At 46.8% G+C, this 15,806-nt stretch overlaps 1 protein-coding gene across 1 annotated transcript in view; it reads right to left on the bottom strand.

Moving 5' to 3' along the window:
- The window catches only part of LOC119181260 (inactive phospholipase C-like protein 1), a 142,886-nt gene extending 135,188 nt beyond the window's left edge, over positions 1 to 7,698 (bottom strand). Inside the window, exon 1 of the mRNA XM_075874915.1 lies at positions 7,619 to 7,698. The gene's annotated coding sequence lies outside the window, so the exon portion shown is untranslated. The remainder of the gene's footprint in view (positions 1 to 7,618) is intronic.
- Between the last annotated feature and the right edge of the window lie 8,108 nt (positions 7,699 to 15,806).

Here is a 15,806-nt window from a genome sequence, read left to right as displayed (position 1 = left end):
AAAAAAGAGTAAGAAAGAACGGTAAATTTAAGAATAGAAACGTTGGCCGCCCTGCACCGCTCTTAACGTGACGGCGTAAAAGGAGCTCGTTTCGCAGAAATTCCATCGTCGGCGTCGTTGGTTGTGAACAGACACACGGCTCATGTATACACATGCTTCACAATACACCATGAAATATTGCAGTAATAAAGCTTGTACAAGCGTACCTTGCCATCGGGCGTCAGTAGATGTGATTATCATAACGACGTCATGTTTTCAAGGCTGTCACCCACTACAAAAGGTACACCAATACTGCGCGTATTCTCTTCACTGTTTCGTTACCACGCCTATTGAAATCGATTACCAGTGATCGACGCTTTTGGATGTCGATATTGGCATGTTAGATTTGTTTTTTCATGCACCCAGAAATTTATTGTAGTTAGTGCAGCCACTCAACTTTCAGAATAAATTTGAATTTGCCCGTTTTGGCGACATAGTAATTTTTGACAGACCTTTGAGCGAACTAATGTGCGTGTATTGTTGGAAAAGTGCAGCAGGCTGGCGAACTTGACAGAAGTGCATGCCCCTCGTGATTATGCTACAGTAACATCGAAATTCTGTAATGAAAACAGTCTTTGCAAGCTAAATATTCAATTAAATTGTCATCTTCGCAATTTCACAATATTGAGCAGTAATTATCGCCAGGAGTTTATGTTAGCTGTTTAATAGAGAGCTGTTCCTAGGAGTCAGGGAAGATTTCTTCTACAAAAGATATTGACTTCGACATGCCCGAAGAAGCAGGCGTTCCCAGGAAAGCGCTGTCTGGTCCACTTCCGTACTACCGAGTTCCACCACCCTTTGGAGGAAAAGCCGGAGAAGATGTCGACGCCTGGCTCACCAAGTACAAACGTGTGAGCAAGTCCAACGGTTGGGATGCAGCCGCTATGCTAGCCAACGTAGTGTTCTCCCTGACCGACACCGCACTGGTATGGTAGGAGAACCACGAGGACTCACTCACGACGTGGGATCTTTTTGTTGAAGAGCTCAGGGCATGTTTCGGCGACTCGGTTGCTAGAAAGAACCGGGCTGAGAAAACACTGTCGCAACGGGCACAGCTACCAAGTGAGACATGCACCACTTACATAGAAGAAGTGTTAAGGCTGTGCAAGGTAGTCTGTGCTGCCATGTCGGAAGAGGACAAAGTTGGGCATCTGCTCAAACGGAGTGCTGAGGACGTGTGTAATTTTCTAATGGGAAAAGAAAGCCTCAGTTCTGTGTCTGGCGCCATTCAGCATTGCCGAACGTTTGAAACGCTCAAGATGCGTCGAATTACGCCCAAGTTTGGTCGGTTGGCTAACGTTACAACTGTTGTCAGCGTGGACACGAATCCTGGCCGCTACCTCTTTTCTACCATTCAACAGATTGTTCGCGAGGAACTGTCCCACCGAAAAATGTCGTGTTCGACAGCTGACCATCACGAGTTGTGTCTGCCACGTGAGGCTATGGATGCGCCTCTTTTGACCCCATGGCAACCGACGATGAGCGCGGCAACTGTGGAGTACAGCTTAACCATTCCACTTCACCGCCTATTCCAATCGACTCAAGAAGTTTAAAATGATCCATTCTTTTATTGGAAACAAACGTCCAGACATAACAAAATGCAAAACGACAAGTGCGCTCGATTGTAGCAAGTAAGAATATTAAGCGAATCCGTGTACCTACCCACCCTTCCCATGGTGGCTGAACGATCATTGCGCCTCTGTTCCCTCTAGTTAATAGTGAAAAACTACATCTTGTCCCTCACAGGCGAAGTCTCCACGGGAGTCCATCTCATTCACTGTCTGTAATTGAGATAATTGCCCCTTTATGCACGCAGGTGTTTGCACAATAAAATGTTAATGTGCGAGTTTTCACTTTGACAACGTCCGCGCCGGTAAATAGTCGCCGAAATCCGCGGCTACCGCGAAACACAGAACCACTCCTCCAGGTGAAGAAAGATCCGCTGAAGTAACGGTGAAAATAGTGGTTTTTAGTTTGACCGGTATTCCGGTAACGCAAAGGCGAAATTTGTAGGGTCCGTAGTGCGCTGCACAGCATGTGGCCTAGTTGCCACCACGTCGAGTGGCACCATCTATGAAGGCTAAATAACAACTAAGAGACACGTAATATATGTCTTCCAGTATTTCAGAAGCGCCAATCGCTAAGCCTTCAGCGTAGATTATTTTTGTCTCTAAAAAAAAAAGACTGCATCGACACAAATACCTTGATGTAAGGGCTTGAGGAAATTAATCTAAAGCTAATAAAAACACCAATAAGGAGCTAGCGAGCTACAGAGAGCACGACAGCCACTTGACAGAGTCGAGGTGGACGGCAACCGCTAGCGGCGGCGCGACCATGTTTTCCGGGCGCGAGCATGCTGTGAAGGCTCGAGGTTGATGATGGATCCCACCGCTGCCAGTTGTAAAAGGCTCGAGACCGATGGCATGTACGGCGGGTTTCTTCACAGGAGACGCGTTCGTAGAGAAAGAACCAAGGTTTATTTACATGTAAGATGAAAGATGGGAACTGTACAGAGAATCAGAAGATCCCGCATTATGTACACCAGAAATTCAGTGCATGATTCCGCTCATGATTCAGCTCTTATTTACAAAAATGCTTCAGCTTTTATTGCCCGCCGTCTCCTTACACGGAGGTCCGAAGAAGGCGGTGAGCACTCTCGCCACAAATCAGGTGACGATGCCTCAATGGTCCACCCACCAGAAAAGGCGCAGAAATTGCACCATTCGGCTGGGCGAAAATGGTAGCACGAGCACACTATACAATGACGCACCCGACCACCACCTTGAAGGCACCGCAGGGCGAGGATGTAGAGTCCGGAGAGGGAAGGTTGAGCTTTTCCAGGGAGATGGCCGCTGACCCGAACTTCTGCAGTGGCCCATGGCTGCTTTCAGCTACAGGCTTCCAGAACTCTTTCGAATATGGCTGTACAAACGCTTGATCCTTGAGAACGGCTTCATCGACGTCTTCCCACGCTTCAGGACTGACTGTGCTTTTGTGACGATTTCACGTCGGCGACAATAGCCGAGTCGAGAGGTTGACTTAATGAGACCAGCCACAGTGGTGCCGTCCCCCACTGTTCGAGCTCGTTCAACAAAAGGCTTGTCTCACGAAGCTTTCATGAGACCCGACTGCTACCTGGAACATATACAGGACATCGTCTTGCAGACTGGGCGCCGATGGGATTGAAAGCCTCCCTAGCAGACCGGCTTACGCACAATGGCGTCTGCCCAGACGAATTGCCGGGCCAAACATAACAACGCGCAGTTCGCACTCAGTATTCTGGTACACGCGAATTATTTTGCGTAGAGCAGTGTTGATTGATTGATTGATCGATCGGTGGGGATTGACGTCCCGAAACCACCATATGATTATGAGAGACGCCGTAGTGAAAGGCTCCGGAAATTTCGACCACCTGGCTCTTTAGCGCGCACCGAAATCTGAGCACACAGGCTTACAGCATTTTCGCCTCCATCGAAAATGCATCCGCCGCAGCCGGGATTCGATCCCGCGACCTGCGGGTGAGCAGCCGAGTATACCGGTCACAGCCACTGCTAGGCCACCGCGGCGGGGCAGTACAGAGGTGTGCCGGACACACTAAAAAGATGTAATCTATCCGCTCGTGCAGCCCGCATGTAATGACGCAATATTACCTTCGCGCAGCGAAGCTCCAGAAAGCGTTTCCATTAAGCGTCACCGTCATGTTGGTTCTTCAGACAAGTGTTTACCCGATGGCCATTCATCGGTAATTATAGTCATGCGATAGGCGCTCCACTTTGAGATCGCATTTCCTATCGAGGACAGCGAGCAATTATCAATCAGACAATGGTGAAAGGCAGCATATAAGTACAGTCTGACCAGAAAAAGATTGGCACAAATGATCGGTTGCCGGGACGGAAAGAGCGCGACACGTGCCTCGTGGATATGCTCAGATTTTTCTTTAAAAGTGGAATGCGTTTGACAATCTCGATACCAGCGCGCAGTGAACAATAATCGGCACGTGTCACAATTTTGCGGCTGCGGCCACCATTCGCTTCTGGTAATCTTTTTCCGTTGAGACTTTTTTCGTTGAGCGGCGGTGGCTACATTTGTGCACGCAACCTGTTTATGCTGGTAGGGTCAATTTGTGGCCAAAAACAGAGCAAGATACAATGCTCATTAGAAGAATAGAAATTTGTGCATTGTACCTTGACTAAACCTGACAGTGCTGTGTATGGCTGTAGCCGACCACTTTGGTGAAGGTACTACACGATGTTCGGCAAGTCGTTCGACGTGCCGCGTTCCAGCACCGACGTCATTAATACTACTTTTATTTTCTCGAAATAATAAAACCAAAATGTGATTGCGCGCACACTTGCAGCACATGATTTTTTTCCCTGTCACAACAGAACATGACCAATTTCAAAATGATGAAGAATAGCATGCTAATGACAATTAATTACTGAAACATAAACGCGCTTTTTTCTTCGACTGTAATATTGAGTGTCTTGGCATCATGCATCAATTTTGCACATTAGTAGACACTGCATAACATTTCGCACCAGAATGAGATAGCAGGCATAAATGAGAACAGGTCCTTAAAGCCGTTTTTATTATGAAGCCGTAACGAGTCCATTCATTTCGTTATCGTTGTTCTGATTATGTGTCCTAGAAAACACCATTTAAACCAACGCACGCGTTATGTTTCAGTGCACAAGGATTCCTGTTGCAATACCGATCACGGCTATAACAGGTGAATCAACGAATGAAATCGTGTAGCAGTGAATCTTCACAGATAAAGAACGTGAACACCTGGCGAATCTAATTTCTCATGTAGCGCACCAGTCAAGGTACGGATATAAAATAAGAGGGGTGAACCGTGTTAACATGATTGTGCGGTTGGCTCTTTACGCGGACGTGGCCATGTTTTGGGGAACAGCGTCTCCGAATACACTTAAGTTGTACGTCCAGTCTTACCGTGTGCGTTACTTTTTTCTCATTGTGTTCACGTTTGAAAAACTTGCATAAGCCCTTCCTTTTGCAGGATAAATTCATTGAAAATTCGTGATCACGTGCATAGGTTTTGTAGCCGCTCCAAATATATAAAGACGGTAAATGTTTTTTCTGTGTGTTCTCGGTCTCTGTATTTTGCTTTCTTTTGAGCTTTCGTATTTGATCAGCAACGGATGTTGCAATTTGCTTATGTCTTTTTTTTACTATCGATGGGCGGGGCACAGTAACGCATTGCCACATTTCGGTTGACGGACCTGCTGTAATGAGTTTTATGTCCCAAAACCAGGACATGATCATGAGATTATAACGAACGCCGTAGCGGAAGAATCCGGAAACGTAGACCTCTTGGGGCTCTTTAACGGGTCCCAGAGCCATTTCCAAATGCTACTAAGCTAACAAGCAAATACTCATAACAAAGAAGCCGAAACGAAGGAGAGACATAATGAATTTCCCCATTCTTGAAAACTTTTTTTATAATAAAATGAATAAAATGGCACTGAAGTACGAAGGTGGGTTGAAAAAAATCACCTTAGTCATTTTGTGAAGCAAACGTATGCGCAACTATGAACGAAAGTGCATGTCATCAATAGTTGCTCCTAACATTGTTTTCGGGGTAGTCGGAATGCGCATTTTTTCGCGCATTCTGAACGTTGCTTGTTGGTTCTCCATACATATGTCTGGCTTGAACTACTCAAGGCCATCGACAAAAGCACGACGGTTAAATGCTATGATCCCATAAACATACAGGTGCTAGCAACACCCGAACAAGCCCGAAAAACGCGACAAGCGGCTGGAATGTTCTACGAGCGACTCGGCGAAATGAAGAAGCCTCAACCCGCTACATCACAATGGGGTGTGCCCTTTGGTGGTGCTGTTTCTCTAAGTTAGCAGTGTGGCGGCAGCCCATGGCAGATAATCCGTTTGCGGCTGCTCGGAAAGAAAAGTGAAACATCCCTTAAGGCTGGAGGAAGAGTATATCGCCTGTAATCAAAAATAGGCTACTGAATGACAACCCACCGTGGAGGTAAGGCGCTCGATTGCTGACCCGGGGGTCGCGGGATCGAATCCCGGCCACAGCGGCCGCATTTTCGGTGGAGACGAAAATGACCAAGGCCCGCGTATTTACATTTAGGTGCACATTGAAGAACCTCGGGTGGTCGAAATTTCCGGAGCCCCAGCCCACAACTACGGCTTCTTTCTTAACCATATCGTAGTTTTGGAATGTGAAACTCTAAGAATTATTGTTATTGCGTTAGATTGCATCTAGCGCGCCTGCAAAGCTGTTTTCACCAACCAGTCACTCGGGCGGTAAGAAAATGTTCTAACACACATACACACACAAGCCCACGCACGCAAAAATACGAAACGTGTGTAAGGTTCAGTCGATGCTTAACAGATTTGCTGAAACAACCGCGAGCATTCATGTTGGTGGAAAAAAACGACATTATAGCAAAACTGCAAGTCCGAAATTGAAAAAAAAAACAAAATAAAAAAGCGATTGGAAAATTAAAGATCACCATTTCCCGAAATGCAAAACGACTTCTTCAAGAAAACTTACGTACCTTGAGACGCCTGTTGTATAACGAAACTTCGCCCATATCCTCAGGTCGTCTCTGCTAGCTCCACATGAAAATCTTCCGCGTTGCACGAGTGTCAGGCGTCAGAGCTAGTGTGTAGCGCTTCAGAGACGTGACTGCATGGTATCGCTTTCAAGAGCAACTCGCCCGAGTATCCTTGAGTGAGAATCGTAAAAAAATAGAAATTACAGACACTAAACGGCCCCTCACCAGCCCACGTTGAAAATCGAGAGAGTGGTTTCCTCCTCGCCTTCGCTAATCTTTCTACAGTCGATGTCTCCCCTTCACCACTTCTTAAAAAGCGCGAGTACGTGTGCGCACTATAAGTGTTACGCCTACAAAGATTTCATGCTTCTCGGCTACACGCTGTTGTCTCCGCAGTCGGAAACACGCACAGCGAAGCGAAATCAGTTGATCGCACGCGAGAGCCATGCGAGACGAAGAAGAACGGATAGGCGGCTGCATGGCGAAGCACTGTGCGAGACCCTTCTCGCCTGAATTTTTCGCGTATATGTAGGACCAATCGAGAGTATGTGCTATGTAGACGACACAAGATTCTCTGTTCTTGAGCCACAAAGTGCGCCAGAAAGGCGGGGAGGGGCACCTAATGCTATGCATTGAGTCAACACTCTTCGAATTTCAGATAATGTTCTTGCGTGGAGTATAATAATAATGTATACACGGCTTAAATAGCACATTCGGGTTCTGACCTCTAGGATCACCATTCAATTTCACACGTTACAAACTATCGGCTGATCTCGCCTGTCATTATATGACAGTGAAAGAAGGCGGCCACTGCTAGGTACCCTCCTCACCTCATCTTACGCATGCAGCCCCCCCCCCCCCCCAGAAAGTCCTGCAGACGCCCTCGCCAGCACTCTTGCCCGGTATAATTACGTCAACCACCGCACTTCGGCGATAGCGAGGCGATAAAAAAATAACAGACACAAAAGAAGAATACGCGAAAATGGACGTGTAACAAGTAGAGAGGAAAAAATCATGACGTCGCTGACCTGAGCTGCGACAACGTTTCATGGCGACGAGGAAGCCCTAATCGAACCAGACGGGACCTCCGCGGTATGCCTACACACATGCACACAACACGGCTCACTGCGGTTGCTTCGAAACACTTTCCGGGTCGAAGATGAGCGCAATCTTTCCCCCTCTCCGCAGTAGCGCGTAGATTGCTGTCGGTAGCTGCGAGCTATACTAAACCAAAGGGTAATCTGCAAGTGTTGGTGAGGATAAGGAAGGGGGTGCGGCTTCTTAGTGCAAGAGGGGGTGGTGGCCGTAAAGGCAATGACGCGGGTTCCGGCGCAAATGAGGCCCAAGTGCCGATAGCAGAGTCGCAGCGGCCAAACAACGGCACCCATCACGCCGCGCACACGAGTTCCACACGAGGGGAGGCTCGGCGAAGTCACGAACGCTTCCTCGCATCGCGATTGGACGAACGCGAGAGGCTCGGCCCAAGGAGCACCGCAAAGACGTGATCATTCCCTCAGCTTTTATTGTTTCTTTCTGAAGTTATCGCGCTCGTTTTACGGTCCTCATAATTACGTGCGCCCACAGTTTATAACACGCCCTGCGCATCTTGTGTTTATCGTTCCGTCTACACTTTTCTCCCTTTCAATGCTTTCTCCGCAGTTCGCACTAAAGCATCAAAAGGGAGGAACGCTACAAGCACCAGGGCAATTTACAGGGAGGGAGTTGAGGGGAGAGCTGGGGGTGTGGAGGCGACCTCGCACCGCTAAGATAAGTGTAACTGTGTCGGTTTTGACGCCATGGAGGTGACTGCAAATCAAAGCGATATACCGCATTAAGAAGAGGTGGTTCAGGTGAAAAGTTCGGCTAGTTAGCACCCAGAATATGCCATGGTACTACCAAAATGGGAGACGGAGACGAGAAGAGACACGGGAGTAGTCCCGTGTTTCTTCTTCTCGTCTCCGTCTCTCATGTCCCTCCGTACCATGATATTGAAGCGATGCTGAGGCATACAGGCTAAAAAACAAGCGTCTTTATTAGGGCGAACTTGTGCCCACGAGTCTAATGCCTATGGTCGTCGAGTCCGAGTAGCCGAGAGGCACAGATCCAACTATCTTCCTCTTCCTCGTAGGCCAAGCGCACGAACGCGTGGCGCATGCCAGCCGGATCTTGCTGGTGCCACGATGATTGCGGCGGGGTACTTGAACGTGGCCAACCTGTCGCGGCATTATATTACTCCAGAGGAGGTGCTCAAGATTGTCAACTGTTCCGCCAATTATGTCGCACGTGCGTGAGCGCCGCCTATAGGAGCGTTGAAAGTGTGCTAAAATCATTTATATTTATCAGTCTTACAAGCGCCACGCTGACGTCACACACGCTCAGACAGAGCGTGTAACCATTATCTGGCGTTGAACAGCCCAAAACCACGACATGATTATGAGACACGCCGTAGTGGAGGGCTCCGGAAACTTCAATACGTCACTCCGGAAACTTCAACCACGTCAGGTTCTTCAACATACACACACCTATTCGCAATTCCCGCGGCTTACAGGTGGCGCACCGTGCAAATCGAGATGGCTGCGGAGAGGATGATCAACCCATGAACTCGCATGAGAAAAGATGGGGCGCACAGGCGTGCTTCCCGTGGCGCTTTCACCGGTTTAACTCTTGATCGTCATGGAGGCGGAAATGTTGTAGGCCCGTGTACTCAGATTTAGGTGCACGTTTAAAGAATCCCAGGTGGTCGAAGTTTCCGTAGTCCTCCACTACGGCGTCTCTCATAATCATATGATGGTTTTGGAACGTTAAACCCCACATATCAATCAATCAACTCTTGATCGTCAAATGAATGTATACCTAACCAAAGTACTTTACCAACCAATAGGAACTGCTGAATGTTCACTACCTCATTTCTCGCCGCAGTCCAAAAGGTGGTGGCGTCAGCTGATCGGCCGTGTATCAAGGATGCTTTGCGTAATCCTGCGCGTGCTACAGAAAACTGCGCGGACCAGAATTCACGTATGAACTGAACGGCACTCCGAGATCATTAGTGCCGAGCCTGTCTGGCGTACTTGCCGCAGTAGTAGGCCACTGGCGAAATAAGCGCCGTCGCGGCTGCACAGGAACGAATGTTTAGCCTAGCGATGGTTTGCAATCATATTACGTCGTCGTTACTTACGCTGTAAGCATCATTATGCTGCTTCTTCAACGGGACACAAGTATGTAACTTCCCATTAGGTAGCACTTGTGTCACAGCCATGATCAGACTCAAACAGTGCGCAATTCCCTGCTCTTGGATGTTGCAGGTTTCAACAGCGCGATCGAATCAACGATATTGAAACGAATACAAGCGTACGCTTTTCGCAACATCAAAATTCGAAAACATTGTCGAACAAGAACGTCGTTCTGACGGCACCAGTGAAGTGTAGGAGAAGTTAGCATGGACTGTAGCCGTAACTGCATATTTCATTCCTGTAATCATTTCGCTTAGCTGGTATAGCTCGAGCGTGTTGGCGGCATGTGGCGCTTTGTAATATCCACTGTAATTGGGATGCATTCAATGCACAATAAAAAGTGTGCTTTTATTAGGAGATCGCTGAAGGGTATTATACAATAAATACAATCAAAGTGATTTACGAGCGTGAAAAAAACAACGCACGACGGGGCATGAAGCTCTGCTCGTGAGCTAGCAGCTGATCGTTCATCGTCGCTGCCACTCTCAGCGCGTTCACAACCATCTACGTCCAGTGAAAAACCGTCAATACGGTTTCTTTCAACATCACTGCTGAAAGTAACCTGAAGAATTATCTGCGCCAAACGGCTTCGATAGCACCAACAACGCGTCATTCACGGCACACAACACCCACACTGCGCCACTCACCCCGTTTATCTGGGGGTGCGGAAACCATTTCACTTCAATACCCGAAAAAAAAAAAAAGAAATATTTTGCAGTGCTGCATGCTAACTATCAACGAACGTAAAAAAGAAGCGGCACAACGTAGGCCAAGGTTTGGAAGCGCATATCGCGAGCCTGCGCTACTTTCCGCGTACAATGAATGTTATGAAATTCATGCACTACAAAAGCACTGAAGAATGCTATACGCACGTAAAAAGGCGAGTTTTAAGTGAAATGATCAGACGTTACCATTTACCTATCCAAAGTGGCTGCTTGAAATCTTGCGAAGCTGATATGTGTACCCTGAAGGCTATAATCGAAAGCGCGAGTGACCACGTATTTTCACCAAAAATTCGCGTCTCGCAAGAACGAATCAGATTTATCGTATCACGAACGGTTTAGTATATTCACTGACGCACAAAACATACAAAGTTGTTTGTGTTCCTTTCTTGCTAACGCGTTAACACTGCGGCTAGCACCACCGAACAAGGCAGCATTTGGATTGTCTTGGTCATCCTTGAGAGGACGCTCCTGAATTCCGCTAGGCGGCGCGACAGTCTATGAACATTGCGAATATCTAAGCAGATGGGCGCCAAACATTTTCGCCTCCATCGAAAATGCAGCCGCCGCAGCCGGAACGTGATAGCGGTATACCTTCGGCTTAGCAGTCGAGCGCCACGCGGCGGCGCGTTTAGGCCACACACAGAGTTTCTTAGGCTAGTACAATGCACGGGGGCAACTCTGGCTACAATGCGTATGAGAGCTGCAACACATGGCGCTTCAGCCAAAGTGGTAATGATAGGCAGTTGACCGATTTGTCTAAGCTTCGTTCTTTAGGCTCAGTTCAGTTCCGTGAAGCCTGCATTCACTTCGTCGCGAGACGAAGTTCCGCTAATGCCCAGCAGTTGCACTCCACTAATTCAAATTGGCTCACGAAGTTCAGAACGATCCGAAACAAACTTCAAAGGCCAACACTAAACAAAGCTACAAGGGCGTTCGAAGCCACAAGGAAGAAGATTAGGCAAATCCGTGTACTTACCATTATTCCCGCGGTGGTTCGATGATCGCAGAGCCAAAGTTCCTTCTGGTAAACAGATGATAGGCTAAACGAATGACATACGCGTTTATAAATAAAAGATCCGGTGAAAGCTTTTACACTCTATGACATGCTGAGTTTCATTTCTAGACATATATTTCCTGTTTATTTTTTGTTTATCACTAAACTGGCACTGCCACTCGTCGTTACACAACGATATTGCACGCAAGCGAGGTTAACAGGGATTCACTGGAGAAGTACTTGTACCTGGGCAAGTGGGTGCTTGCTAATAACCACGGTGTAGCACAAAAACACGAAACAACACACAAAACTCACACCAGAACATGCATACCAAATTGAGGAAATACGAAATACATGCTTCTCCAAACACGCCGGCGAATAATTGGCGTGCGGCAGATCGCGGGGACGCTAGCCAGTGAAAACACATCAACAGAATGACTGAAAAAAAAAATGTTTCGCGGCAGAGAGGACAACAGACGTCTGACTTGTACAACCTCTCTACCATTTGCTCTGATTTAAATAGTAGGAAAACTTCTGAAAGCTGACATGTTAGTCTAATTGATTGATTTGTGGTGTTTAACGTCCCAAAACCACCATTTGATTATGAGAGACGCCGTAGTGGAGGGATCCGGAAATTTCGACCACCTGGGGTTCTTTAACGTGCACCCAAGTCTGAGCACACGGGCCTACAACATTTCCGCATCCATCGGAAATGCAGCCGCCGCAGCCGGGATTTGAACCCGCGACTTGCGGGTCAGCAGCCGAGTACCTTAGCCACTAGACCACCGCGGCGGGGCGACACGTCAGTCTAGTCTATCTAACTTTGCTTCTCGTGGTGTGTATTCTGTTCTATTTTAAATGTATTGTTGTAGAAAGGTTGAGGTCCATTTTACCTCTGATATGCCATTTCTATCAGTTCTGAGCGAAAAAGAAAAATCACAGCTTCACCGCAAAGGCATAGCGATGAATGCGATAGCAACACGTTGGAATGTCACGCGAGGAATGGAAAGCAGACCGAAATGTGCCCCGCACTGCTCACGTGAATAAGTGTAACAGCTTCACTGTGTCTGAAAAGCGCACCCTTTTCGCAAACGGAGACAGTGCAGCGAGTGCAGTGACCTTTGTGTGCTTCGTAACTACAACAGAATTGTTCCGGTGAAAGCCCAAGGCGCCCGATTCTCCCCACCGCGAGATAAGCGCACGCACACGTAAGCGTCCAACCCCTCCCTTCTCCGCTGGGCAAATTAGACGTGGGAGATGAGAGCGCGCGCCTCCGCATCGTGGCGATCTGTCGACGCGCGCTCATTGCGCCATATCGCTGGTAATGCTGAAAACACGATAGTTCTCCCGAGATGGGCATCGCCAGCGCTAAGTGGTAAATAGCTTGCCGTTTCAACGTTGAAAGAAGTGCTCCTTCGTGGCTCAGTGGCTAACGCATCGCAGTCAAGCAAGAGGTAGGACGTTCGATTCCGTGCACCGGTGTCTTTTTAATAGATTATTTTTCTTTCTTTCGTTTTAATATATATATATATATATATATATATATATATATATATATATATATATATATATATATATATATATATATATATATATATATATATATATATATACGGTGAATGATACCGAAGCCGGCGGGAAAATACAGCCGATAGTGTCCACATAAATGCTATCGCAATAAAAGTTAGCGACAATAAACAAAATGCAGCTAAAACACACAGCACACAGACACAAGTTAGGCTAATAGGGTAACGTGTTTTGTGTGTTCGCGCTACGCCATTCTTATTAATTAGAACTGACAGAGAAGGATGCCAAGCAAAGTAAGGGGATGTTATTAGTAGGAATTCTAGTGTAAGCGTGAAAAACGAAAGTGGACGAAAACATGTTAGTTTTCATTAAAATATTTTGTCTGAACTGAAAAAAAACGAGTTTTTCAGCTTCCACATATTTCATTCATAGCGAGGGTCTCGTTGTGGCAGACTTGATGACTTCAGGTAGTACGTGATGGATTACTGGTCAGCTGCCAGCTCGTAATAAGGCCGCGTGCTGCGTGACGCCAACAGGCAGAAAACAGTGTTCCACACTCGCCGTCATGGGTACACTGGTGGAGCTAACTGACACTACTATAGGTTTAAATGCATATATATACCACACAAAAAGTGGACAGAAGGATGAGCGTTGCCGTAGCTATGTTGGTATAGCATTGGACACGCTATTCGAAGGCTGCAGGTTCGGTTCCTGCTGGCTGCAATTTATGTTTTCCTCCCCTTCTCGCTCTTTACATTTACCCTACAATTCCTTAAAATAAGATAATCTGCACTCCCTTGGCACCTGCCTGTTAGTTCGTATCATTGTGTCCGACAAGAAAAAAAAAGAATTCTTAAAGGCCTCCCAAACAGTCACTAATAGAACAAAAACAAGCACGTGTTTCGCTGCGGTCATTTCTCGTATTTGCGCGCAAGTCGTGACGCCAGTATACTTTGCCCACGAGACTTCAGGAGGAATTAATGGGTTGATATAGGAGAGATATCAGTTGTGCATTGTTGATCACCTACCATATTGTGCCATGCTGTTGCAGGCACGGTTTGCCTCGTCTCGCACCACTATCGTGTGCGATACCACTTCTGCGTTCAAGCGGAGATAGCAGCGTGTAGCCGCAAAGCACGAGACTGGCTCAACGTGCAGTGCTGACGTGTATCGTGAGACGCAGGGCAGTGAAGGCAATGAAGAAACTAAATACTCTCTCTCTTGCCATCGAGCTCGGTATGGTTCAGGGGCCCTTTCAATTTCTACTTCTTTCCACTGCAATTATGAGAGATTCACTGGGTTTCAGTTTCAGTGACCAGCAACGCGACAAGTCTTACTTCTCGAGGCCGCTCATTGGTTCCACCTCCCCCCCCCTTTTTTTTATGGGCGAAGCTCCTCTTAGTTTGTCATGCCTCACACCTTGTCATGCGTCACGCGTAACAGAGAGAAAAAGAGACGAGAAAGAAAAGAAGACCCGAACAGTATAGCAGACGGCGCTGTCTCATAGAAGTACATACAAACTGCAGTTGAGTGAGGATATTCTAGATGGCCCTGTACTGCTACTCTCCGGTTGGCTGCTGCGCGGACTGTGCCTGGGTACGGGGAGAACGAGTGCCTCTCTCAGCTTCCTGGATAGTTGCCATACGTGTCGGATCGTTTGTGGGGCATGGACGAAGCCGCAAAGCGGCGGGCGCGTTGAAGTCCTTGGCTCGCGTTTCGTCGGAGTTACCCGCGTACCCTCCACATTCTCGAACGAGATTAGACGCATGGACGCATCTAAGGGCAAACGGACGCTTCGTCCAACTCATCGCCGTTCACTTCGTGGATATGCTGTGATTTTTTTCTTTATTTATTGCTTATGTACATACAGCATTTACAAATATATGCCAAACAAAGGACAAGCATAAACACAAGAGAAGAGGTGAAAAGCGTCGAATTTCAACAAAGTCTTTTTATAATTCCTTCATCTGTCTTTCTGCTTGATAAAGGAGGCGCACCTTAATTGTTGAAAATTTATGATTGAACGAATGAACAGATAGATTGGAAGAAGTGTCGCCTGACAGGACGTGCATTAACATCAGTATGGCACACCGCCATTCTAGATTGCCATACACTGTACAGGCTCAGTAACATAATTAGGTCAAAAGGCATTTTTTCTTCATTAGTAACTGGGAGAAATGTAATTCCATAAGCATTAAGAGGTATATCCTTTTTGAAAGTCCTTTGAAGAACATCCCAAGAAACGACTGCATCCCAGCAGTAAGGAAAAAAAAACATGTTCAATTATCTCCGGCTTTTTTGCAAAGAAAACAATCATCACCCGAAGGAACAAATAAGCTTTTTTCCTGCATCCATGTTTTCACAGGCAAAGTTCCAGTGTGCAATTTAAAGAAAGATGATTTCGCTCCAGGTGCTACCCCCATTTGATATTTTTTACGCGATTTAAGGCATTTGGCCGGGACCTACAGGGTGTATATGTTCTATAAAGAGGAACAGGGAGAACTGTTTCTACTAGATTATTGTGTAAATTTTTTTTCGCAGAACTTTACTGATATATTCATATTAAAAAGGTGTTTTAAGGAATATACATGAATCTACTACTTCTCTCATGTAACCTCTAATGCTTGCTTTCATGCGAGCAGACGTCCCCACGAATTATGGTAACAGTCTCCCAAGCTTAGGCTGTGTAACAGTACGTATGAATCGGTCTTGATTATTTCGGAAAAAAAAACATGAACCG

Source organism: Rhipicephalus microplus, chromosome 10 (genome assembly GCF_043290135.1).
Source record: "Rhipicephalus microplus isolate Deutch F79 chromosome 10, USDA_Rmic, whole genome shotgun sequence".
Classification (NCBI taxonomy): domain Eukaryota; kingdom Metazoa; phylum Arthropoda; class Arachnida; order Ixodida; family Ixodidae; genus Rhipicephalus; species Rhipicephalus microplus.
Note: the sequence above shows the minus strand (reverse complement) of the source record. Positions and strands in the feature narration are given on the sequence as shown.